Source organism: Orcinus orca, chromosome 4, assembly GCF_937001465.1.
Source record: "Orcinus orca chromosome 4, mOrcOrc1.1, whole genome shotgun sequence".
Classification (NCBI taxonomy): domain Eukaryota; kingdom Metazoa; phylum Chordata; class Mammalia; order Artiodactyla; family Delphinidae; genus Orcinus; species Orcinus orca.
The window spans coordinates 122,051,684-122,078,809 of record NC_064562.1 but is presented as its reverse complement, the minus strand read 5'-3'; positions in this window follow the sequence as shown (position 1 = coordinate 122,078,809).

Genomic DNA, 27,126 nt, shown 5'->3' with positions numbered 1-27,126 from the left:
AAAAAAACTTCCAAATCATCTCCTACATTAGAATGAACAGTTAATTAGACAATCTATAAACTACCGAGGTAGGTTATGTGATTTTGACAGCATCCGCAGGTCATGTTCTAGAATTAGGATAAAATATAACTACCAAATGAATATATAAAATTATACACAAAATCCTGAATAAGATTATATATTTAATCTGAAAATTACACTAGCTTTTCCCAGAATCCCATGGATTGGTAAACAAATTTTATTATGGGGAATGTTTTTCTTTCTTGCAAAAAAAAAAAAACCCGATAATCTTTATTTACAAAAAATTGTACCCTTATGGGCCAACACATTATTTTATTGAACACTTTGAAAAGCCTTAAAATAATGTGGAAAAAACAGTTTTTCTTCTCTTCAAGTTTATGACCGATATAATACTGGATAAAGTCCAAAATGATTCTAAAGAAAATGAAGTTTAAGTTATCAGACTCCTTGAGTTGAGAACAAGGGGATGACTTACCTTTGAATCCATTTGCCTAGAGGTCAAAAATCCAAACCCTGACACCTGCCCCACTGCAGGCTATATTTATGCAGTGTCTATTCATGCAGTCTATTCATCTAGACTGCTAGCTGACATCCCAGCCAAAACTTGGAAAACTGTACGCCCAACAGATGTGTAGTATGTTTTGCCCACTAGTCCTAGAAAAATTGTTTCCCATAACGCATTTTGTATACTGTGGCGATTTCAGTGCCAGAACTGGCGGTGGCTCATTAAAATCTGTGGAAAAATCTAAAAAGTATATATTAGCCCAGCAGGCCTTTCCCTGGAATGAATATCTCAGAATAAGCACATAAATTTGGTTTGTGGTTTCTCAAATTCCTATTCTTATACCAAATACACTGTCTCCATAGAACCAGATAAAATAACCCCTATGGAATTTAAATGGTTCAAACAAGTGGCGGTGCCAGTACTACACAGAACACGAAACTTTTCTCCACATTGACAAATGTTATTAATAACGTTATAGCTAACAAAAGAATGAAAACAACAACTACTAACTAGTTTTGACACTTGGCATCCAAAAACAACAACTGCTAACTAGTTTTGACACTTGGCATCCCAGATAGTCATTCCTACTCTCCTCCACCTATCCTGGAACTTGCTAAACGTTTGCCAATTGAAACTTTTAGAAAATATAACCATTTTATTAAGTAAGATACACTAGAAATAGATGAGATTGCAGAGAAAGCCATTTTCCTAAACTCTCATATCTGCCTGATGTCGAAGACCTGACAATTGTGCCCTCCACATTAGGTCCTTGTTTCCATTTGCTCTGCTGACATTCTAAAGAAGACCCTTACTGACTTGTTTACAGAATATTGCACTAATCCTGTTTTTTCTTTTCATTCTTTCTCCCACCAATCTCTATCTCAATCAATACTGTCACTGGAGTCATTTTACTACATGTTTATTTGATAACATCACTTCCTTGCAAAATACTTAGTGGCTGTCTGCTGCCCAAGAATAAAGTTTAAATTCTTTAATCTAACCTTCAGTCCTCCAAAGTAAACCTCTAAAGTTTCATTATTTCTAGAACTTATTTACTCACTTTAAAAAATATGCTTTCAGGGCTTCCCTGGTGGCGCAGTGGTTGAGAGTCCGCCTGCCGATGCAGGGAATGCAGGTTCGTGCCCCAGTCCGGGAAGATCCCACATGCCGTGGAGTGGCTGGGCCCGTGAGCCATGGCCGCTGAGCCTGCGCGTCCGGAGCCTGTGCTCTGCAACGAGAGAGGCCACAACAGTGAGAGGCCCACGTACCGCAAAAAAAAAAAAAGAATCAGCTTAAATCCATTTACCTAAATAAAATTTTCTCTAGAGTATAGTGATGTTTCCCTCAGCTGAAATAGAGCAATTATAGGCTGTATAATTTATTGATAATTTTTCATGGTGTCTTAACTCTATTTTTCTCTTGAAATGTTAAATTTTGAATTAGTATTTCACTTTTTTTTTTTTTGCAGTACGCGGGCCTCTCACTGTTGTGGCCTCTCCCGTTGCGGAACACAGGCTCTGGACGCACAAGCTCAGTGGCCATGGCTCACGGGCCCAGCCGCTCCGTGGCATGTGGGATCTTCCCGGACCGGGGCACGAACCCATGTCCCCTGCATCGGCAGGCAGACTCTCAACCACTGCACCACCAGGGAAGCCCAGTATTTCACTTTTAAGAGTTTTTTTGTGTGGTAATTTTCCCAGCTAGATTGCAAGGAATTTGGGGGCAGGGTTTTATGCTTCTTGTGTTCCCTCTAGCAATGAGCACATATAAAATCTGTGCCCCCAGCAACTGCTAACTTAGTTGAAAATAAAATTTACCATCCCCCTGGTTCAGAAGATTAGTTAAGAGCTAAAGATAGACACACACACACACAGACACAGACACACACACACACACTCCTCTAGACACATACAAATCTAAAAGCATATGCATCAGAGATTATTTTTATCATGTAAAATTTCAAGCATATACAAAACTATACGATGGGATAATGAATCCCCAATAACTTGTCCAGCTTCAACAATTATCAATGTAGAGCCGGTCTTACATCTCTTTCCTTCCTTCTTTGTTTAAAACCAAATCCCAGGCATAATATCAATATCAGAAATATTTCTCAAACACATTACCGATAAGAAACATAATCAAGTACTAAGTCAGTTACTGGACTGGCTTTTATCAGAGTCAAGTAGGAAAGTTGCATGAAGGTAAACCAAATCACCATTTGATAGGCCAAACAGTGGTAGACACAGCTACATAAACTACTTCCTAGTTCTCAAAGAAGCTGTCCAGACACTCCAGCTGCCTTCTCTATAGGATAAACATCTATATAGCCACTTCTATGAATGGATGAACAATTGACTTCCTCTTGAATTACAGTTCATTTACTTAAACGTATCTATGTCCCAGAAGTTAAAATATCATTATTTTAAAAGATGATTATTTTTAAAACCTTTCAACTTTCTTCATTCTCATTTCTCTATTCTGCAAAATGCATTATGAAGGTTCTCTAAGTAGCAGTGATTTATACCAGTCATGCTAGTAGGCAGGAACTCAGGCTCAGGAGCTGGTCAAATGCAATTAGCTTGAGAATGTCAGACCTAAGATTTGCTAAAGTATTATATATCAACAACAAAGAAAGCTGCACAGAGATTTGTAGTAATGAAATCCATAGACATGATTGCATTTCTTGTGCTGTTTTGAGATGTCTGTACCAAGAAGTGTACATTATTAAATATAAATTCAAGATACAAATCAGAATTTATGGACTACAGATATGAAAAGTGGTTTTAAAAAAAAATTTAGGGCAAGACAATGAATTCTGAGATCTTGTAGAAAAGATGGCTATATAAAGAAGGAACAAAAATACTAAATTAGGTGACAAATCAAAGCAGGAGACCATGCATTTTTGATGTTTAAATAATTTTTTTATTCTTTTTGTCAAGTCTCAGAATATTCCCTATTTGCCATTAATATCTGACTTTCGGTTAGTCAAATTTCACAAGTTTTTATGTGCATCTCTGTGTACAATCCTTTTATTATCAAAATAATACCACTGCAAGGAAAAAATATTCCAAGATCCAATAGACTGACCAAGTGATTTTTTTATTTGTTTAAATGTCATGGTGGTAAGGAGTATACAATGGAGTTCTGGCAACCACATTCAAATTCCAGCTCTGCCACTAAATTGTGTGGCCTTGGAAAAGTCATTTAAACTTCCTGAGTCTCAATTTCCATTTCCATTAAATGATCCTCAAACTTGTCTGGGGAGCAGGGCCTTTGGAGGCTGTAGGACTCTTGCATGTTATCAAGAATATATATACCGTATACTAGATATTATACTTATTTCCATTACATATACTTAGAACAGTTTTACTTCTAGGGGGGAAAAAAAGACTTTGCTATATAAATGCAGGTCTTGACATCCTAAAAGTATAAAAAAACATTTTTTTAAGAAATTATAATTGTAAAATTTTCCTCTGTCCATTCAGAATTTGGGCATTCATTTTGTTACAGCTCAAAAACAAGAGCATTAAGTGACTTTCCTACAACTTAATGATTGTCCTTGTATCATAAAGCTAGTAAGTGGCAGAGTAAGGATTCAAATCCAGGCTGTGGGGCTCTAAGGCACCTTGACCATTACACTGCTCTTTAAGAGTCTCTGAACTAGATGGTCCCTTTTAGCATTAAAATTTCAAGAACCCATTATTAGTTATTCCCAGAAATATTTACTAATAGTGTGCCAAGCATGGTACTAGGAGAGGCAGGAATACAAAGAGGAATCTGATGCCTTTCCCACCAGCTAGGGAGGTGACAATATGGGAAGTGGAAAACAGTGTACAGAATGAGAGCAACAAGGAGCTATAATGTTCCAGATGGCTGAGGTGCTCTCCTATGGGGCACTGAGGAAGGCATGATTAATGGGGGGATGCGTGCTAGAAAAGAGGACTCTTTGGAGAATGCAAGCAATTCCCAGCTGCTAGATTAGAGTGGGATTAGAGAACAGAAACAGGCTTTGCAAGGGGGTAGGGGCAGCAATAAATGAGTTCAGTTTTGGAAGTGTCGCTGGAGGCAACCACACATGAAACTATAGGACTTGGGATCAGAGACTCAAGCTATACTGGGGTACAGATTAAGTGGTCAATACAGTATTTTAGATGGTGGTTGAAATAAAGAGACATCATTCATTCAGGTGTTGTGGACACGGAAAAAAGGGAAGTGGTCTAAGGCAGAATCCTTGGACGATAAGCACTTAAGAAATGGGCTTTAGAAAATAAATCACAAGGAGTTCAAGACAGAGAAGAGAGAAAAGGTGACCCAGGAGAGAGCCATGGATGCCAAGGGAGAAGAGTTCATCACAAAGAAGGTAGTAACAAAGGTTAGATGCCACAAAGAAGTCAAATAAATTGAGAGATAAAAAAATTATAATTTGGTAATCCAGGGTTTTGCTAGAGGACTCATCACCCAGCTTCATCAATTATCAACGCATGCCAATCTTACTTCTCCTTTTCCTCCCCTACCTGTATTATTCAGATGCAGATTTCGGATTTCAACATCAAAAATGTTTTTAGTATACATTATCAATCAGTTACTTACTTTGCTAATGCATATTCAGAGGACATGTGTGAGGCATCCTGATGGTAGGAGATACAACACAAGTGGGAAAGCAAGGACTAGCTTCTCTAAGAGCAGGCTCTCCTTATGAGGAAAGGCAAGAGGCAGGAGAGAGAAGGCAGAAGCAAGGGGAGGACGTGCAGTCAGAGCAACAGGAGATTGGCACTTGTTTTGCCCTCTTGACAATTTTAACCTAGGAAATACAAGAGCTTGCTGATGAATCGCTGGAAAGAGCTGGGGGGAAGGGGAGGGGGAGAGACTGAAAATAAAGAGATGGACTGATGCTGGGTCTAAACGAGACTAAAAGCAGTTGTGGGACTGGGTATGAGCAGAAAAAGGAACTCCATTCTTCTGCGACTGGAGAAAAGGAAGTGATAGTAAAGGCTAAGGTCACTTTATCTGTTCTTTGGAAGATCAGAATGAAGAAATCCATCATTGATAGACTCGATTTTCAACAGGAGAAAGATTAAATCAACATTTTAAGAGAGAGAATAGGGCTTGAAAGAGTTGCTCTGGGGAAATGAACTAAGACGCTGCACAGAGGCAAGTAAAGGAGTCGTTCACTTGGGGTGGCTGAGGGCCCAGCTGACAGTGGGCGCAGTGAACACTAATATGATTATTTCACTGCAGGTACCTAAGCACAACTGCGGTTCTCTCTGGCCTAGTCTATATAACATGCTACTCTGTAAGACGAAACTGCTGTAGCAGGCTGGCTGGCTGTCAAGCAGGAAACATTTTTCTCACTAGAGAAATCTCTGTTCTCCAAGTATTTCTTTCTTGCCTATATACTACTCCTGGTTTGGGGAGGTTGAGATTCTCCCCGGTATTTCAGGACTGCTTGAGCTATGGAGCAATGGTGACCAACAGGGGCCCATGCTAATGTTTTGCTCGAGTGTTTTAAAACTTGAGAAATTAAACATAAAAATCTGGATTTTCCTCTTTATAAAAGTCCAGAGAGCACTTGGTTTGTGTAAAGAATGGGTTGCAGGAGAGTTAGGACCGGTTCACATTCCCACAAGCCTCACTAACCCTTCCTTGCAATGTTGATGCCCATGTTTATACTTCCCTCTGCTAGAGAAGAATATTTATTAAGAATAATATTAATCTAATGTTAGGATTTCACCTATACTACAAAATACACACAAGACCATAGAAATAATCTTTAAAAGAATTTTAGGCCATTTATTGATGAGCAGGTGAAGGCAATTTTGGAGCTGAAAGGCCGTTCTGAGCTCCTCCTCCACTTATTAATGAAACCATCCATCCCTATTCAGCAGGTGAGTCCAAGAATATTATGAAGTTGTGAGCTGTGCTTGATGGGAGAAATCTCACCTGGACTATTGCAATAGCCTCTCAACCAAGCTCCTTGCTCAAACCCTCCTCTTAAGATCTTTCCTCCACACGGCAATATTACTCACATATGTTGTTTTACAGATATGGAGAGCACAGCCCAAAGAAGTCAAATAACTTACCTAATTCTGCTGGATCGGAGACCAGAATGGAGGCCCTCCTATTTCTTCCAGTACTCTTCAGGTTCCATCTTGTCTTTTTAAATGCTGCTTAATTCCTGAAAACAGAAAATGTGATTTTTTTTTTTTGCTAAACTTGGTTATTAAAATTAAGTGCTCCTTGCATTTCACTGTATAGGAATTAAACCTCTGCAGCTGTATCCCCACACCCAAACATATACATGCACCATCTCATTCGGTAGCGAACACACAATCATAGTTTCCTTCCCATGAGACATATTATGCATGAATATAGGGTAATTAGTCTTTAAAAAGATATTTCTACTTCATGAACAGGAGAGCTAAATTAAGCACAAATTAAAAAATGTTTTGAAACAAAACAGTCTTCCACCAACATTTCTTATGTCTTTCAGATACTGTTGCAATTAGGTTACTTAGAAAATCTGTATCTTATTTGGAAAAAGTGTTTACGGGCATTGTGTAAACTTGGCCAAAACCAGTTCTAAAAACTTTTTATTCCTCTCATCTTCTGGAATCTAACACATTTCACAATGGCCCATAGATATGTGCATTCTAATTTTAAAGTATAATGGAACTGGCAAGATGAAAGCCTTGTATTAAACAACTATTCATTAACAACAGCTATACTCTACTTTGGATTACTAGGGAATGAACTGCATGATATTCCACTGTAAATAAATTCTGAGTGGCATTTATGAAAGTATAAGAATGTGATATTTAAAATAAATAATAGGATTCTAATTTAGATTGTATGATAAAAATTTACTGTAATTTCCTGAAAGTTCTGCTGATAACCATAGCAGTCAAATAAGATATAATAATCTAGAAAGCAGTAGATACAGTCACCTTCTCAGTCACCTTCTGACTGAGACAATGCAGGACAGGAGTCTGTTATTTATTTAATAAGTAAACACTCAATTGCACCTACTCTGTGCCAATGTTCAAAAGCTTTACAAATATTCTATAATTGAATCCTCACAACCACCAGTGAGGGGTATGCACTATTATTACCCTCATTTTTTTTTTTTTTTTTTTTTTTTTTGCAGTACGCAGGCCTCTCACTGCTGTGGCCTCTCCCGCTGCAGAGCACAGGCTCCGGACGCGCAGGCTCAGCAGCCATGGCTCACAGGCCCAGCCGCTCCGTGGCATGTGGGATCCTCCCAGACCGGGGCACGAACCCGTGTCCCCTGCATCGGCAGGCGGACTCTCAACCACTGAGCCACCAGGGAAGCCCTACCCTCATTTTTACAGATGAGGAGACCAAGCTGTAGAGACTAAGTAGCCCGCCCCACCATATACCTGACAAGTACCTCTCTCCAGTCAGCAAATAATATCATATTTGACTCTTTGAACATATTCAGGTGACACAGGGGAAAAACAGTTTTTGAATGAGAAAATAGGGCAAAGAGAAGAGAAGCAGATTTGTAAACAGGAGACTCAATGAAGACAGTAACAAAATGCAGGGCTATAAAAAATAGGGATGGTGTTTTGAATAAAGACCTGAAGCTGGAAGTGAACTTAAGAGTTAGTTCAGCCTCTCAGTTTTCAGATCAGATATTGTGGCCAAGGAAGATTAAGTGTTATGTTCAAACTTCCACAACTGATTAACATCAGAGTTGGAGCACTCTCCAACTCTGACACCCTCACTGGCACCATCTCTGAGCCAGGTCTGCACTGAGCACTTAGGGTAAAATCTAAACTAAGGATCCTCACCTCTCAGGAAGTCACCATCAAGAGAAAGAGACCAACTGACACACAAATAATAACTGTAGTGTGAGGTGTCCTGGTAGACCTCTGGACAAAGAGAAAGGATTAACAGTACTTGGGAAAGACAGGGAATATTCTATAGGATGATTAATTGACTGATAAGGAAAAATGTAAAGGACAAGAAAGATTTTGCCAACCAGAGAAGAGAGAAGGCCATTAAAGGCAAAGGACTTAGCCCATAAGACAGACTTGAGTTCTGAAGCAGTGTGGCATGCCCCATGAACACCAGGTACATTAAGTGTATTCATTCAAATATGTTTTACTCAACCAACTTTTGTTGAGAGCCTATTATGTGCCAGGTAATGGCAGCTCAAAGATGACTGAAAAAAATGTTGTTGTTTTCAAGTCACAGGGAATTCCCAGTCTAACCTGGGAAGCCAATTAGACTTAAGTGTAAGCAAATTAGACTAAGTACTAAGTGAGAAGTCGTAGCTTATTCTGGGGCTTCACATCTAAATAAGCATTTCTATCTGGAGAGGACATGTTGGTAAGAAAAGGCTTTTTTTTTTTTTTTTTTTTTGCAGTACACGGGCCTCTCACTGTTGAGGCCTCTCCCATTGCGGAGCAACAGGCTCCGGACGCGCAGGCTCAGCGGACATGGTTCATGGGCCCAGCCGCTCCGCCGCATGTGGGATCCTCCCGGACCGGGGCATGAACCCATGTCCCCTGCATCGGCAGGCGGACTCTCAACCACTGCGCCACCAGGGAAGCCCAAGAAAAGGCTTTGAGATGAAGCAACATTTGGTTTGAATCTTGAAAAATGGATAGGTGTTTTGTAGGAGTGTAAGGCAATGAAAATCTAACATAAATCATATCTTGCTGCTTATGTCAGAGGCTGTCTGACTTGATAAGAAGGCAATGTTGGTCATTACCTTGTAACTGGATCCTCATGGCATCTGGATGCTAATCAATTAGATAGATGCTGAAGAGAAATAAATAACTCTAAATATATAAACCTCAAGCATAGCCTGTTGTCTCAAAAACAGCTCTAAATGACAATAGATCACATGAGGTTGCAAATTCCTTTGAAAGCACTTCCCAGTTGAAGGAATCGCAAAATAAAGTGACCACAGCTCTGGAAAATAAATAGAAATCCCTTTCTATTTTATTCTTTTACTTTACAATGTTGGAAAAGCTCAAACAAGCAGTATAGTTTCCTAAACCACACAGGCCGCTCTGTGCTGATGCCCAAACACTTGGAGCAGGGGCTTTGCCTTCATCTCTTTGGGTGGCAACTGAGAAATGGTCCATGGAAAATAAGAGGAACAGATGTGGAAATAAACCAAACTGTGACCCTCAGTCTGGCAGGCTGAAGAAAGCAGATCACCCCAGCCCCTTGCTGCACACATGGGGAAGAGGTTAGTGGTGGGAGTGAGCAGGGACAGTGTCGCAATTTGCATAGGTTAACATGCTGGCTCCAAAGCAAGCAGGTTGATGACTGGATCTGCAGTCAGGGATCAGTCAGCTTCTGATGGGAACTGGGTGCAGCAAAGGACACTCCTTAGCAATGTGCGTACCACCTGTTAATAGGGCCTAACCAACCCTAGACATCTCCAAGTTCGCCTTAAATACCCAAATGATTTGTCAAACACCACGCATGTCTGGACATAATGAGCCAGGCTGCACCAATAAATGTCCTGGGATCACAGGCATTTTTGAACTGAACATCACAGGCTAAGGAACAGAATACCAAGAATACATAAGCCATAAAAAAAATGAAAATGAACAGAAGGAATAAACATTTTGAAACTCACTTCATCAAGCTAATCAACCAGGGCCTAAAATCAGCAATTCCTCTGATGCCTCTTTAAGAAGCCCACAAATCACCCCTGTTGACAAGCACAGCTGGCACGCCTCTGCTGGATGGGATCCTAAAGACTAGACATCAGTTGCTCAAAGAAAATTTTTGAAAGGGGCAAGTCCAGTGGACAACAAGCTAGACTCATCCTTTATAGCAGATCCACATTTTAAAGGGAAAACAACGAGAGTGACAGGGTCTCATATAAATGAAACTCTAGTGCTTTCCTTGACCCCACAGGCTTTTCATAAGTGGTCTATCTTTTCAGTGCAGTGTAGCATCACCAAAGTCACTGTTTACTTTATTGATTTGTGTTAGATATAGTTACAGATAGTAAGTGATAGATCATATCTGTAAGGCACATGAGGTCAGAAATAAACAACATTTATCCTAAAGTTAGGTACAATATTCTATGGACCATAAGTAATTAAATTTGTGGAAACTGAATAGATCATTTTAAGTTCTTGAGGATCTTTGCTTCAGATAGTTTTCTTTTTTTTTTAGGACAGTGGATTTAAAGTAATTAAAGATTTTTCCCAAAACACTGTAGCATAAATCTATTTGAAACATAACAGCTAAGAGAGAAAGAGAGGGGGAAGGACAGAGTGAGAGAACAGGTTGTGAGGGGAAGAAAAATGCTAATTCTAATTAACTGGGAATAGTTTGCATCTATATATAACTCATTAGCTGTACTGCATAACAGATGACTGGTTTTCATTTGCTCAGTGATAAAAGATTTCCAGCCCCCAGAGTAGAAGCCCACATGAGATGTTATATTTTCCCATGTGAATAATTATTCAGTCGTCAAGAAAAGACAGAGGCTTTGTCCACAAGTGGCTACCAGATTGAATCAGAATCAAGAGTTCCAGTAGAACTCTCCAGTAGAACTCTTTCCAGCAGAACACATTTTTGTCCTTCACTCATTCTTCATTATTTCAAAAAATTTTGAGTGAGCAGTGAACAAAAAAGACCAAAAATCCCTTTCCTTATATTTGGAGACTGGAGATAACCAACAAAATATATAGTATGTTCCATGTTATATATGTTACACGTTAATAAGTGTTAAGGAGAATAATAAAGCAGGAACTAGGGGTAGGAAACATGAGAGCAGGTTGCAGTTTTAGATCAGGAGAGCAGGGAATACCTTGTTTAGAGAGTGTCATCTGAGTCAAGATCTGAAAGATGTAAGGGAGTGAACTAGGTGGATAGCTAGGAAAATAGAATTCCAGGAAAGGGAACAGCAAGGGCCAAAGGCTCTGAGGGTGGAATATGTGGTGTGTTTAGTAACACTACAGAGGGCAGTGTGGATGGAGTGGAGTGAGAAGAGGTGTGGCATGGAAAAGGAAACCAGAGTTCTCAGGGATCTAAGTTATCGAGTGCCTGTACATTAACAGGACTTTTCTTTTCACTTTGATTGAGGTGGGGATCCCTTGAAAGATTTTAAGTAAAATAGTAACATAATATGGTTTATGCTTTATAACAGGATCTTTCAAGAAGACTGTTAGCTGTGCCATGGATGGTTACAACATTCAATTCCAAAAATGTTTGAATTTTTAAAATCTTCAGAGTTAACCTAAAATGAACTCCAAATTCCTCATTTTACAGTGATGAGATTAAAATATAGTGATGATGAGTGACCTTCCCAAGGTTATGCCAGTAGTTGATGATTGAGCCAAAATTGTTCAATCTGGAGTAGACTGGAAATAGAACTGATGAGTTCTATAGTTTGAAACAGAGAAATGCACTGATTTATTTGGAAAGAGCCCATATGCAGAGGGCTAACTGACAAGATCTAATCACAATTTAGGTTTCTACTTGATCTGGTAATTTAATGTAATCATAGCCTAAATCTTCATTCATTATTCGTATCCCAGTGAGAATGATGTCATTTAGCTTTCCCCATATTCTAGATGTTCTTAACACTTTTAGAAAAACTGGGAACTGAGGAATAGGTTTACCATAGAGTAGAAAGGACTAATTTGTCTATAGACTGGATAAAGTAGACATGACTCTAGGTTCGGTAAAAATCACCCTTGGCTAAAGAGGAAAGTATTTAGTAGGACTGAGAGCCTGTCTTAGAGAAGCTGTTTCAATGAATAACCTTTGAGCACATAGACCATGACCACCTTTAGGTTATTCATATGGCTATGCACCTGAATATAACCCCTTCTTGTTCTTCAAAAGTTAGATCTGGGACAGACAGAGCTTCCATATGGAACATGGTCCTCTTTAGCCCAAAGTACGGAGTTCCTCTGGGGCACTGTTTGGTTGATTTCTACAACAAGAAGCTACATGTTCTTCAAAGATGGCATTCTTTCCTCATAGGTGGAGCTGTCATCCTCCTGTAGCCTGAGTACTGAGGCTGAGCCTTTGTACTAAGTAAAAAGATCAAAATTCGATTTGGACAAATTCCCATCTGGTGGGAATCTGAGTACCTTTCATAATACAAAAAAAAAAAAAAAAAGTACAGTTTTAAAACTTAAAGCACTCAAGAACCAAGTGTTACTAAAAATAAGCCCAAGAAAAATTTAAAAGCCCATACAAATTCTAAGTTAGACAAGCACTGTCAAAACCCCAGGGGTATGTCAGTCTTTTGAACATTGCCACCATAACCACACCAAGGCATGCAATAAAGGGTTCCAATGAATCAGATTATGAAATAGACAACTGAGCATCCACACATTCTTTTGTCTCACAGTTTAAAAAGAAGAGAAAAAAAAGTGGCTAGTATTCTCATGTCTTATTAATAAGACTAAGTTATCAAAACAGAGCCTATCAGAGGTAATACTGGGACAACTCAACTGGTGGAAAACATGATTAAGGATTGCAGGATGGGTTATAGAAAGAAAAGGCAAGAGAAAGGAGGACCCCCAGGAGGCTATTGTCATCTAGATGCCATGCTGTGTGGAAGGTGTGAAGGGACTGATTCCAAAGTCAACATCACTACAAAGGAAAGACTGGCCTCTGCAGAGATTTCAACTGAAAAACTGATTAAAACATGGTGATTAGCTAGATCAATAGAGAGATAAGCAGAACTTCACATACAGATGGCCAAAAAGCACATGAAAAGGTGCTCAACATTGCTAATTATCAGAGAAATGAAAATCAAAACTACAATGAGGTATCACCTCACACTGGTCAGAATGGGTCAGAAGTCTACAAACAATAAATGCTGGAGAGGGTGTGGGGAAAACGGAACCCTCCTGCACTGCTGGTAGGAATGTACACTGGTACAGCCACTATGGAGAATAATATGGAGGTTCCTTAAAAAACTAAAAATACAGCTACCATATGTTCCAGCAATCCCACTCCTAGGCATATATCCAGAGAAAACCATAATTCTAAAAGATACAGGCACCCCAATGTTCACTGCAGCACTATTTACAACAGCCAAGACATGGAAGCACCCTAAATGTCCATCAACAGAGGAATGGATAAAGGAGATGTGGTACATATATACAATGGAATATTACTCAGCCATAAAAAAGAACGAAATAATGCCATTTGTAGCAACATGCATGGACCTAGAGATTATCATACTAAGTAATTCAGACAAAGAAAGACAAATATCATATGATATCACTTGCATGTGGAATCTAAAAAAAATGATACAAATAAACTTATTTACAAAACAGAAATAGACTCACAGACTTAGAAAACAAATTTATGGTTACCAAAGGGGAAAGGTGGGGGGGAAGGGATAAATTAGGATGTTGGGATTAACATATACACACTGCTATATATAAAATAGATCATCAACAAGACCTACTGTATAGCACGGGGGACTCTACTCAATATTCTGTATGGGAAAAGAATCTGAAAAACACCTGAAACTAACACAACATTGTAAATCAACTATACTCAAATATAAAATTAAAAAAGTTTTTAAAAAGTGAAAAAGAGGGGCTTCCCTGGTGGCGCAGTGGTTGAGAGTCTGCCTGCCGATGCAGGGGACACAGGTTCGTGCCCCGGTCCGGGAGGATCCCACATGCCGCGGAGCGGCTGGGCCCGTGAGCCATGGCCGCTGAGCCTGCGCGTCCAGAGCCTGTGCTCCGCAACGGGAGAGGCCACAACAGTGAGAGGCCCGCGTACAGCACAAAAAAAAAAAAAAAAATGTGAAAAAGAAAAAACTCTAGGACTTAAAATCTAGCATGTTAGAGTAGAATCACTGACAGATGTAAGCAGTTAAAAAAGGAATTTGGATTAAAGAGATGAGAATAAAATAGAAGCTGCCATTCACTGACCATTTCCCATGTTCTAGGCACAGCACATTCATTACCTCATTTAATCCTCTCAACAACTCCATGAGAATTGGTTTATTCATGTACTTATTCTTTCATAAACAGTTATCAAGTGCCTACTGTGGACCAATCATTGTCCTATGTAAACATTATATTTTTATACCTAAGGAAAGTGAAATTCAGACAGGTAAGGCAACTTGTCCAAGGTACCCTAGCCAGAGCTGGAATGCAAACCAAGATTTGATGGATTCCAGTTTCCTGTTATGAGTTTTAGTTTTGGATTTGTTGAATTCAAAAGATGACAATAAATAAAATAGGACTGGAGAGCCACAAAGCTAGTGGCAGTAACTGATTGAGGAAGGACCAGGACACTAGGGATCTGTGTGTGTTTTGGGGGGGGCATAAAAGGGAGAAGCAGTCTTATTACCCAAGCACCTTTGAGAGCTCTGACCTTGGATAATAGTACGGAGGGTCTCAAGTTATAAATCCAGATGCAACTGCTGCTGGATTTTCTGGTCTCTAAGATAAGAAAGGATGTTGTAGAAGTGAGATGGCCCCTTATCACCTGTGAAATTCAAAACAGAAACTGCCAGTCTCCACAATATTCAAGATATTAATGACACATTAAGTTATTCAGTTCTCACAGACTAGATAAGCCTGTGTTATTTATATTTTAAATTAGTACCATTCAGGGTTGAATTGTGTCTTCCCCGAAAGGTATATTGATGTCCTATACCCAAGCAGCTCTGATTGTGACCTTATTTGAAAATAAGGTCGTTGCAGATGTAATTAGTTAAGATGAGGTCACATTGGAGTAGGGTGGGCCCTTCTTTCTTATAAGAAGAAGAGATGCAAAGCCACACCAGGAGATGTCATGTGATGACAGAGGCAGAGACTGAAGTGATGCACCTATAAGCCAAGGAACTCCAAGGACTGCCTGCAACACCAAAAGCAAAGAAAAAAGGCATGGAACAGACTCTTCCCCAGAGCACCCAGGAGGAGCCAACCTTACAAACACCTTGATTCAGACTTCTAGCCTCCAGAACTGTGAGAGAATAAATTTCTGTTGTTTTAAGACGCCCAGTTTTATGATACTTTGACAGCAGCCCTAGGAAACTAAAACAGCCCTAGGAAAATCAAACCAAACATTTAAATCATGCTTATGATGTCCAGGAACTGTTCTAAGTACTACATAATATTAATTCATTTAAGCACCAGAACAACCTAAAATGCTAAGTACTATTACCTCCATTTTACTGATGAAGAAACAGAGCCATAGTGAGTTTAGATAACTTGCCAAAGGGAGACCTGGGATCAGACCCCAGACCCGCCCCAGAGTCTCTGGACTGAACCACCAAGCTCTTCTGTGTGCCATTCTCCCAAGACTTCCTATTGCCCCTGCTTTTCAGGATGCCATCGCTGGTACTCAGTCTCATTCCCAAAGCACTGGTAATCTTGAATGACAGAATCTCCAAATGATGATAAAGAAGGCTCATTTATGTACTGCTATAGCATTTTAGCAGATGTTTCTCACAGACAGTTTCACATTTAATCCTTGAAACATTCTGTGGTTGGCCTAATTATTGTCCTTATTTTACAAGCGAGGAAACTTACGCTCCAAGAGGTTAAGAACTTAGCCCTACCTCCATAACTGGGCCTGGAAGTGTTGGACATTAAGTGGAGGTCCCGTGACTACAAAGTATCCACTCTTTCTTTTACACAGCCCTTCCTCTGTGAAACCATCTGTGGCTCCATCCTCACTCCCACTCCCACCCGCCCACACCCAAAGAATTGACTGCTTCTTTCTTTATGTTCTCATCATATTCTGCAAAGCCACATATTTATACTACCTTCCCTGCCGCCTGGGAAAATGAGCAAGGGGACCAAACGTATTAATTATTTTGTACCTAATACCTAGCACAGAGCAAAGAGTAAGCATAAAATAGGTATTTGCTGAAGGAAAGAATGAATAAACAATCAATGGCACTGAAATGCAAAATATTCCTTCATCTTTCAATGAAAAAACAAGGTGCTTGAGAGTGACTACCTGATAATAACTTTCTGTAGTACTTCCACAACAGACAGTGAAGAAAGCTTTGAAATAAACATGTTCACCACATGTAGTATAGAAAAATGCATTACTGTGGTTTCTACAAAAAAACAGGCATCAGTAGACCTTAAATTAAATCTTATATATTCAGCCTCTCCTCCTCACCCATCTAGTCTCATTCCCTAGAAGTCCAGGTCCTTGGGAGAACTCTTTGTATTTGCTGATCAAAGAATCTTTTGTTTTGTGGAGCTTGTTGATAAAGATGGGACACAGTGATTTGAATGACAATTACATAGTGATGGTAAATGTGTGTGTGTGTGTGTGTGTGTGTGTGTGTGTACTGCAAAACAGTTTTGCAGGATGAACAGAAGTTACACTAACCTTTTGACTTTTGTTAACTGCTCACAACATTGTTATAAAATAAAACAGAATAAAGCAAAGCATGTGATTAACTGTATCGAAGACTGATGAGAGATTTCACAAATCTGCCCAGAAGGTGGTTTATGTATCAGAGGAGAACTGGACAGCATCCTTTTGGTGGTTGCCAATTCTCTTCTGGAGTCATCTTTTTGCTTCATTATTAAGAAAGACAGGATACTCCCTTCCTCAAGGGGCCAAAAAACAGACCCACTCCACAAGAAGCCAGGACCAATGTACCTTAACAAGGAAGCTGAACTAGGTTTGCATCAGGGCAACACACTCCCACAAGTCCCATAAACTTTCCAGGAACCCACCAGGTTAGCCAAAAGAAACAATACACTGAAGTTGAAGGAAAAGAAAGAAGAAAAAATAAAAAGAATCCACATGCAACTAAACTATCTTTCCATGTAATCCCCAGCTGCCTCAAATTGGCAGTTCTATGACAGCAAGAGTTAAGAACAAAAGAGCTATCAGAAACTTCTTTTCCTTATGTGGCAATCTTGCATGTGAAGGTCCAGACCAAGTCATAGAACAATATGGAAAACACATGTATGTGTTGTTGATTGACTATGAGGATACAGTCAACCTCTTGTCAGCTTTGTCAACAGCCTAGATGACAGCTGTTTGACTTTCAATTCTTGTTTGCTTTCTCACCTCCTTTGTCAACTTATTCCATATGCAGCCCACAGGCAAGGAAGGAAATTTGAAGTCTACATTGTAGGACAGGCATTCATTGCAGTAAATGAAACTATTTCCATTTCCTAAGAGCTGCTAGAGAAAACCATTTTAAAATGCACACAATTTAACTGTGTGACCTTGGGCAAGTCACTTAACCTCTCTGTGCTTCAGTCTCCCTATCTTGTAAAATGGGAGTAATACCTACCTCACAGGGTTATTGTAGGGATTAATTAGATATAATGTCTGTAAAGCATCTAAGTTTCTTGAAGATGGCACCATATAAATACAAAATAATATTTATTAAAGCTGGTTTATTTGTGAAAAAAAATAGACACACACTGGCAATATAGTGTGGAAATACAATGAGCCTGAATTGACAGGAGTCATTGTGTTAAATGATGATTTATTGATAGTAAAATTGGAGATCAAGGAGTTGAGCTAAGGAACAAAATGGAACAAATGTTCCACAGGAAGAGCAAGGTGGCTTGATGTTTTCTCTGAAAAATGTGGTTCTCAGAACAGCAAGCAAATCATACCAAATCTACATTTAAAAATGTTCTTCCTCTTAAGTATTTTTATAAATATTCAAGTGGATAGACAGTTGTAAGTTTATCAACATATAGTGTGTACACATCTTCCCATTTGTGTCAATTAATCAAGCATGTTTGGTAATTTTAAAAAATTAAATTATTTTTTAGAAAATAATTTGAATAACTCTACCCTCCACTTCATTCAGTAATTCAGTGAGCTCATGCTCTGCAGTAAACGTGAATCTCTATGCTCTCTGTCGTGCTAAGGTTTTGCCACAATAGGCCATAACAGGGCCCAGAACACAAGCTAACCACTGCATCTGATGCTCAAATGGAGAAAAAGTCATCTGTTCCAACACTTAAGAAAGTCTGCCTGTGTTGGATTTAATGAGATATAATACATCAGAACAAGCATGTATACATAAAACCAGGCATGTTGAATAAACTAAAAAGCCCAAGGGATTTTTACATATAATTTTGGCAATTGGTAATTTTTAACTTCAATATTTATGGTATTATCTAATCCACCATAAAATGTAATCGCATTATATAACTTTGTAAATATGTACCTATTATTTTAGACTGTCCATACCAGTCCTCTCCTATACACATAAAATTGAGGACTAACTGCAATCAATAGTTAATAGAAATTTCTAGAAGTCAATAAAACTCTTATTACTTCCTCCTCCCATAACATGTAAACCACCAATGAAGTTATTACTTTTTAGATGAGACCACATCAATGGAGGCTATTTGACAGAAAAGATTATGTCTATGTGTTAGAATATCTGACATTTAAATAAATAACGATGTCACAAAGATAATGATGTCACAGAAGAATAAACAAAGACCAAAAGGAAATGGAAGGGAATGTTTATAATACAACTGGGAAATTAAGGGATGACGACAAAAAAAGTGCTATTTTTGGCATGATGATGAAGCTAAGGGCAGGAGCCCTTACATAACCATGATAAATTACTTAATTTTAGCTCTTTAAATATTACAAGCCATATATATATAATTTATATATATTTATCTATATATGTAACTTAATTCTTTCACTCACTCTCCATCATAGACATGACAAATATTATCATAGACAGAAAGAAATTAAATAAACCTATACAAAGTAATACAGCTAGTTCATGAACTCATGTCTTCTTACTCCAAGTCTAGACCTTTTCCCATCATGAACATTGTTGCATTCCCTCTAAATAAATAGTAAATACCAGCTAAAGAGTTTTGGAGAACACAGGAGTGAAATCTAAGGGAAGTTAAGGGTGAATACTAAAATAAAAGTGAAAAGTCATCTATAAAACTCTCGAGCAGAGTGGGTAAGAAAAAGAATAAAATCATTTATATTATTTAATAAAAGTTTTGATTTATCTTGTTACATGAGTAATTGTTGGTATTGTATTTATCTATAGCACTTTATTGCCTTCATTTATATGTACATCCAGTCAGTTACTAATCATCATCAAGCATGTACCAGACGATGGCTGGGCACCAGGAAAGCAAAGAAGCAGTAAGCATGGATCCCAATCCTTGCCCCAGAGGAGTTCATGATGTTCTAAACTGAACGTAAGGGAACATAATAAGGTCATCATCACAAGAAAAATGAGGACTTCTTTGTCAAATGAGGATGGTCAAGCAGATGGTAAAGACAGAGAAAATGCCAAAATATGTAAACGTATTGCCAGGGTTTGGCTTTCCTAAGTTGAAACTGGAAGAACACAAAGATATACAAATAGTGGAAAATAGCAACCATCATCAATTGCTTAAAGACAGAATTTCAGATAAATATAGCTGTGGATACCCGAGTCACGCTAATGCTTTGTTATTCCTTCAGACTGATATACTTTAAGTAGTTAACATTTATTTAGACAAAACACAGAATATTGTATGAGAAAAGAACAGAAATGGAGCCCCCTCGTGGCTGTCCCCAGCTTCTCCTCTAAGGTCTTAAACAGTCAAATTCTGTTCCCAGCTGCACATCCTACTATACTAGGAAAATAGCAGCCCTACAGTTAATTGTCACCCTCCTTTAGATTGGCAGCTTAGGGACAATATATCTCATGTCTCAAATGGCTTATGAAAGTATTACTTTCAACCAGACTTTTACTAGAAATGATTTAGAAACATAATTTGATATATCTTTTTTATATATTCCATAATATTTTAGCAACCTAATGATGGTTTAGCCTCCCTTACAGTTCAGGACCCATATGAGTATCCACCTACCCCACTTCTTAATCCAATAATATTCCTGTAACTAGTCCACACAGGCGCAAAATGGACTTAAAAGCTCTGCAAGAGCATGTTTTCAAATTTGAGATGGACAATAATGTCTCCCATAAAAGGCAGATGTTCCCTTAACCCTACTTTAATCTGGTCAGGAATTTGAAGAAAAGCTAATATTTCTCCTCGTTTGCTGATTTCAACCCGTAAACAATGGGTGTGTGAGCAGGCTTCACAGGGTTTACATTGGAATTATTTACTTGAACATAAAGTTCCGTAGGCAAATTGAAAAGAGGACAATAAGTAAGAAAATAACCTTTGAAATAACAGAACTAAGACATTTTCAGTAGATCATCAGGTCCTCCAAAGCAGAGGAATTATTCCCCCAAAACAGTTGCTTGGGCTACTATAAAAATTATCTAATGAAAAAAAAAAAAAAAAATTACCTAATGAAAGATGCATTTCGGCTTCCTAAGGACTATTACCCTTCTGTGTTCCTAACCCTATAGGTAGAAATTGCTCCCTTACCAGTAACATGAGTCTTACTTTTTGTATACTTAAACTTATGAATAAATACACTATTTAAAATCTTCAGTGGCAGTCCTTCTCCAGATCAGGATGATATGTGCCACAATGATCTTACCACAACGTGGGACAGAAAACGGCTATTGAGGTCATCCTAGCAACAACAACCTCTGTTGAAGCAGAAGCACATATTATCTGATAAAATAAGGCAACTCAGCTATTCTTTCAGCTCTGCGTGCCTTTTCATCTGCTGTTGTCATCATAAAATTCCCAAGTGTTGGGTTTCCAGTCACAGATGCCTCTTTCAGATGAAGTAGGCTCATGCAATTGTCTGCTCTAGAGGAAGCCGCTACCAATCGTGCACTCCTTCATACTGAGCTCAAAGTCATTCTGAATATGATTCTCTGTCCTCCTCCGGAGTACAGGCGTGGTCCATGAAGAACATTACCCAAATATGATTTATTTCCATATAAGACTTATTTCCACATAAGATTTATTTATTTATTTGGGAAGAATTATTTCCCAAATACAATTTTGGAAAACCAACTCAAGATGTCTAATTAGACTGGGTTAAAGATGAATAAAATACTGGAGATTATGGCTCTAAATGTTTGCTTTCAAAGTGAACAAACTCATTAAAAGAACTTGCATTATGCAGAAATTTTGTAAAACATATGAGAAGCAGAATATTAAGAAAAATACACATTTGTGTGAAAACAATTATTCAATCTGGTAATCAGAATCATACTCCTAGTAGAGGAGATTAAAAAGGAAAGTGTCAAAATAAAATTTATGACACCACTTTTTGTATATATCCTAAACCGGATCAAATGTAAAGTGGAAAATTATGCAGAAAACTTAAAATCAATAATATAATGAAAGGCAGTGTACTACCCTAAATACATAGTAATTTAAAGCTGGAAAGAACTTCAGAAATAATCTAAGCATTTAGATTATTATATTTAGCATTTAGATATTCAGATTAATAACCTGCTCGTTTTTTCAAAAAGAAACTGAAGCCCAGCGCAATTAAAATTTTGCCTACAGTTATACAACTAGTTAAGGAGAGAACCAAGACAAGGTTCTCATGCCTCTCAGTGTAGTACTTTCTTCCCACTTTCACTTAAAATAAATGACAGCAGAAGATAAGCCTTTAACTTTAAATAGGATAAAGATTGTGTGTACCTAGGGACCAGTTCTTCTCTGATATTTTCCTATGTGCCTCTATCCCAGCTCAGCTCAGCCAAACATGAGGAAGAAGAAACAAACTACAGAAGCAAAGGAGGGTCGTCTCTTTATGTAGAACTGTGCCTGTAAAATCAAGGAAGGAGAGTAGTAGCAATCATCTTAGATGGCAGCGATGACACAGGGGAATGGCAGGGCGGTGGTAAAAAACAGATGTTGTGTTTCCTTAAGTACAACAGTAATTCAACTTAATTGATTCAAATTGTATGTATTAAATGCTTGGTAACGCCAGCACTACTCTCTCTTAAAAAGAAGAGTAAAGAAAAGCTTTATATATTAAGACGAAAGGAAAGCATCATAAGCAAACAAAGCATGACTATGACTGAGCTGCACTCTAGCAAACTGATAATCATGCACTGAAGCCAAGCATGGGAAATGGGCAGAGAGCTACAGGAAGGCCATTTGCATATTTTTAAGGCTGCCTGCTATATTTCAGGAGTTGTCACCTGGAATGCAAGGCAGCCAAATCATGTCAAAGAACTCCCCATGGAGAACAGCAATGAACGCTTCCGAGCTCAAGAGCCTCCTTCAGCCCCACGGTGAGGTTATATGTACAAGTGCAGCTGCAGCTGAGAAAGACCAATCAGAGGGCGGTACAGATGGTCTCCCTATGGAGTTGTATTTTTTAGACCATAATTTGTTACCTGCAGGCCATACTGTATACAAGGAGAAGAAGGAATAGTGAATAGTGGCATCCATGCAGCCCACAGTGCCAACACTGTGCTGGCCTATATAAAATAGAGGAATATCTTCCAACATTGTGTTTTATACCTTACACAAAAAGGAAGAAAGATTGTGCTGTTCATGATAAGCAAAACCATGGGACTCATCAAAGGAACCAGAGGCAGCATCTTATCAAAAGTACTGTAGGACGAGAGGGGGAAGATGGCGGAAGAGTAAGACATGGAGATCACCTTCCGCCCCACAGATACATCAGAAATACATCCACACGTGGAACAACTCCTACAGAACACCTACTGAATGCTGGCAGAAGACCTCAGACCTCCCAAAAGGCAAGAAACTCCCCATGTACCTGGGTACGGCAGATGAAAAAAGAATAAACAGAGACAAAAGAACAGGGACGGGACCCGCATCAGTGGGAAGGAGCCGTGAAGGAGGAAAGGTTTCCACACACTAGGAAGCCCCTTCACGGGCAGAGACTGCAGGTGGTGGAGGGGGGTAGCTTTGGGGCCGCGGAGGAGAGAGCAGCAACAGGGGTGAAGAGGGCAAAATGGAGAGACTCCCACACAGAGGATCGGTGCCAACCAGCACTCACCAGCCCGAGAGGCTTGTCTGCTCACCCGCCGGGTCCGGTGGCGCTGCAAGCTGAGGCTCGGGCTTCGGTCGAAGCAGAGGGAGAGGACTGGGGTTGGTGGCGTGAACACTGCCTGAAGGGGTTAGTGCACCACGGCTAGCCAGAGGGAGTCCGGGAAAAAGTCTGGACCTGCCGAAGAGGCAAGAGACATTTTCTTCCCTCTTTGCTTCCTGGTGCGCGAGGAGAGGGGATTAAGAGCACTGCTTAAAGGAGCTCCAGAAACGGGCGCGAGCCGCGGCTAAAAGCGCGGACCCCAGAGACGGGCATGAGACGCTAAGGCTGCTGCTGCCGCCACCAAGAAGCCTGTGTGCAAGCACAGGTCACTATCCACACCCTCCTTCCATGGGGCCTGTGCAGCCCGCCACTGCCAGGGTCCCGGGATCCAGAGACACCTCCAACGGGAGAATGCACGGTGCACCTCAGGCTGGTGCAATGTCATGCCGGCCTCTGCCGCCGCAGGCTTGCCCTGCATCCGTACCCCTACCTCCCCCCGGCCTGAGTGAGCCAGAGCCCCTGAATCAGCGGCTCCTTTAACCCCAGAGCCCCCGAATCAGCGGCTCCTTTAACCCCGTCCTGTCTGAGCGAAGAACAGACGCGTCCGGCGACCTACACGCAGCGGCGGGGCCAAATCCAAAGCTGAACCCCAGGAGCTGTGCGAACAAAGAAGAGAAAGGGAAATCTCTCCCAGCAGCCTCAGGAGCAGTGGACTAAATCTCCACAATCAATTTGATGTACCCTGCATCTGTGGAATACATGAATAGACAACGAGTCATCCCAATTTGAGGAGGTGGACATTGAGAGCAAGATTTTATTATTTTTTTCCCCTTTTCCTTTTTTTGTGAGTGTGTATGTGTATGCTTCTGTGTGAGATTTTGTTTGTATAGCTTTGCTTTCACCATTTCTCCTAGAGTTCTGTCCATCCGTTTTCTTTTTTTTTTTTTACTTTTTAAAAAATTTTTTTCTTAATAATTATATTTTTCTTTTAATAAATTTATTTTATTTTACCTTATTTTATTTTCTTTTCTCCTCTTTCTTTCTTTCTACCTTTTCTCCCTTTTATTCTGAGCAGTGTGGATGAAAGGCTCTTGGTGCTGTAGCCAGGAGTCAGTGCTGTGCCTCTGAGGTGGGAGAGCCAACTTCAGGATACTGGTCCACAACAGACCTCGCAGTTCCACGTGATCTCAAACGGCGAAAATCTCCCAGAGATCTCCATCTCAACAGCAACACCCAGCTTCACTCAACGACCAGCAAGCTACAGTGCTGGACACCCTATACCAAACAACTAGCAAGACAGGAACACAACCACACCCATTAGCAGAGAGGCTGCCTAAAATCATAATAAGTCCACAGACACCCCAAAATACACCACAAGACGTGGACCTGCCCACCAGAAAGACAAGATCCAGCCTCATCCACCAGAACACAGGCACTAGTCCCCTCCACCAGGAAGCCTACACATCTCACTGAACCAATTTTAGCCACTGGGGACAGACACCAAAAACAACAGGAACTACGAACCTGCAGCCTGCAAAAACAAGATCCCAAACACAGTAAGATAGGCAAAATGAGAAGACAGAAAAACACACAACAGATGAAGGAGCAAGATAAAAACCCACCAGACCTAACAAATGAAGAGGAAATAGGCAGTCTACCTGAAAAAGAATTCAGAATAATGATAGTAAAGATGATCCAACATCTTGGAAAGAGAATAGAGAAAATTCAAGAAACATTTAACAAGGACCTAGAAGAACTAAAGATGAAACAAGCAACAATGAACTACACAATAAATTAAATGAAAAATACTCTTGAAGGGATCAATAGCAGAATAATGGAGGCAGAAGACCGGATAAGTGACCTGGAAGATAAAGTAGTGGAAATAACTACTGCAGAGCAGAATAAAGAAGAAAGAATGAAAAGAACTGAGGACAGTCTCAGAGACCTCTGGGACAACATTAAACGCACCAACATTCGAATTATAGGGGTTCCAGAAGAAGAAGAGAAAAAGAAAGGGACTGAGAAAATATTTGAAGAGATTATAGTTGAAAACTTCCCTAATATGGGAAAGGAAATAGTTAATCAAGTCCAGGAAACACAGAGAGTCCCATACAGGATAAAGCCAAGGAGAAACACATAATGAACATATTAATCAAACTGTCAAATCTTAAATACAAAGAAAACATATTAAAAGAAACAAGGGAAAAACAACAAATAACACACAAGGGAATCCCCATAAGGTTAACAGCTGATCTTTCAGAAGAAAATCTGCAAGCCAGAAGGGAATGGCAGGACATATTTAAAGTGATGAAGGAGAAAAACCTACAACCAAGATTACTCTACCCAGCAAGGATCTCATTCAGATTTGATGGAGAAATTAAAACCTTTACAGACAAGCAAAAGCTGAGAGAGTTCAGCACCACCAAACCAGCTTTACAAAAATGCTAAAGGAACTTCTCTAGTCAAGAAACACAAGAGAAGGAAAAGACGTACAATAACGAACCCAAAACAATTAACAAAATGGGAATAGGAACATACATATCGATAATTACCTTAAATGTAAATGGACTAAATGCTCCCACCAAAAGACACAGATTGGCTGAATGGATACAAAAACAAGACCCATATATATGCTATCTGCAAGAGACCCACTTCAGACCTAGAGACACATACAGACTGAAAGTAAGGGGATGGAAAAAGATATTCCATGAAAATGGAAACCAAAAGAAAGCTGGAGTAGCAATTCTCATATCAGACAAAATGGACTTTAAAATAAAGGCTATTAGAAGAGACAAAGAAGGACACTACATAATGATCAAGGGATCGATCCAAGAAGAAGATATAACAATTGTAAATATTTATGCACCCAACATAGGAGCACCTCAATACATAAGGCAAATACTAACAGCCATAAAAGGGGAAATCGACAGTAACACATTCATAGTAGGGGACTTTAACACCCCACTTTCACCAATGGACAGATAATCCAAAATGAAAATAAATAAGGAAACACAAGCTTTAAATGATACATTAAACAAGATGGACTTAATTGATATTTATAGGACATTCCATCCCAAAACAACAGAATACACATTTTTCTCTAGTGCTCATGGAACATTCTCCAGGATAGATTATATCTCGGGTCACAAATCAAGCCTTGGTAAATTTAAGAAAATTGAAATCATATCAAGTATCTTTTCCAACCACAATGCTATGAGACAAGATATCAATTACAGGAAAAGACCTGTAAAAAATACAAACACATGGAGTCTAAACACTACACTACTTAATAACGAAGTGATCACTGAAGAAGTCAAAGAGGAAATCAAAAAATACCTAGAAACAAATGACAATGGAGACACGACGACCCAAAACCTATGGGATGCAGTAAAAGCAGTTCTAAGAGGGAAGTTTATAGCAATAAAATCCTAACTTAAGAAACAGGAAAATTCTCGAATAAACAACCTAACCTTGCACCTAAAGCAATTAGAGAAAGAAGAACAAAAAACCCCAAAGTCAGAAGAAGGAAAGAAATCATAAAAATCAGATCAGAAATAAATGAAAAAGAAATGAAGGAAACCATAGCAAAGATCAATAAAACTAAAAGCTGGTTCTTGGAGAAGATAAACAAAATTGATAAACCATTAGCCAGACTCATCAAGAAAGAAAGGGAGAAGACTCAAATCAATAGAATTAGA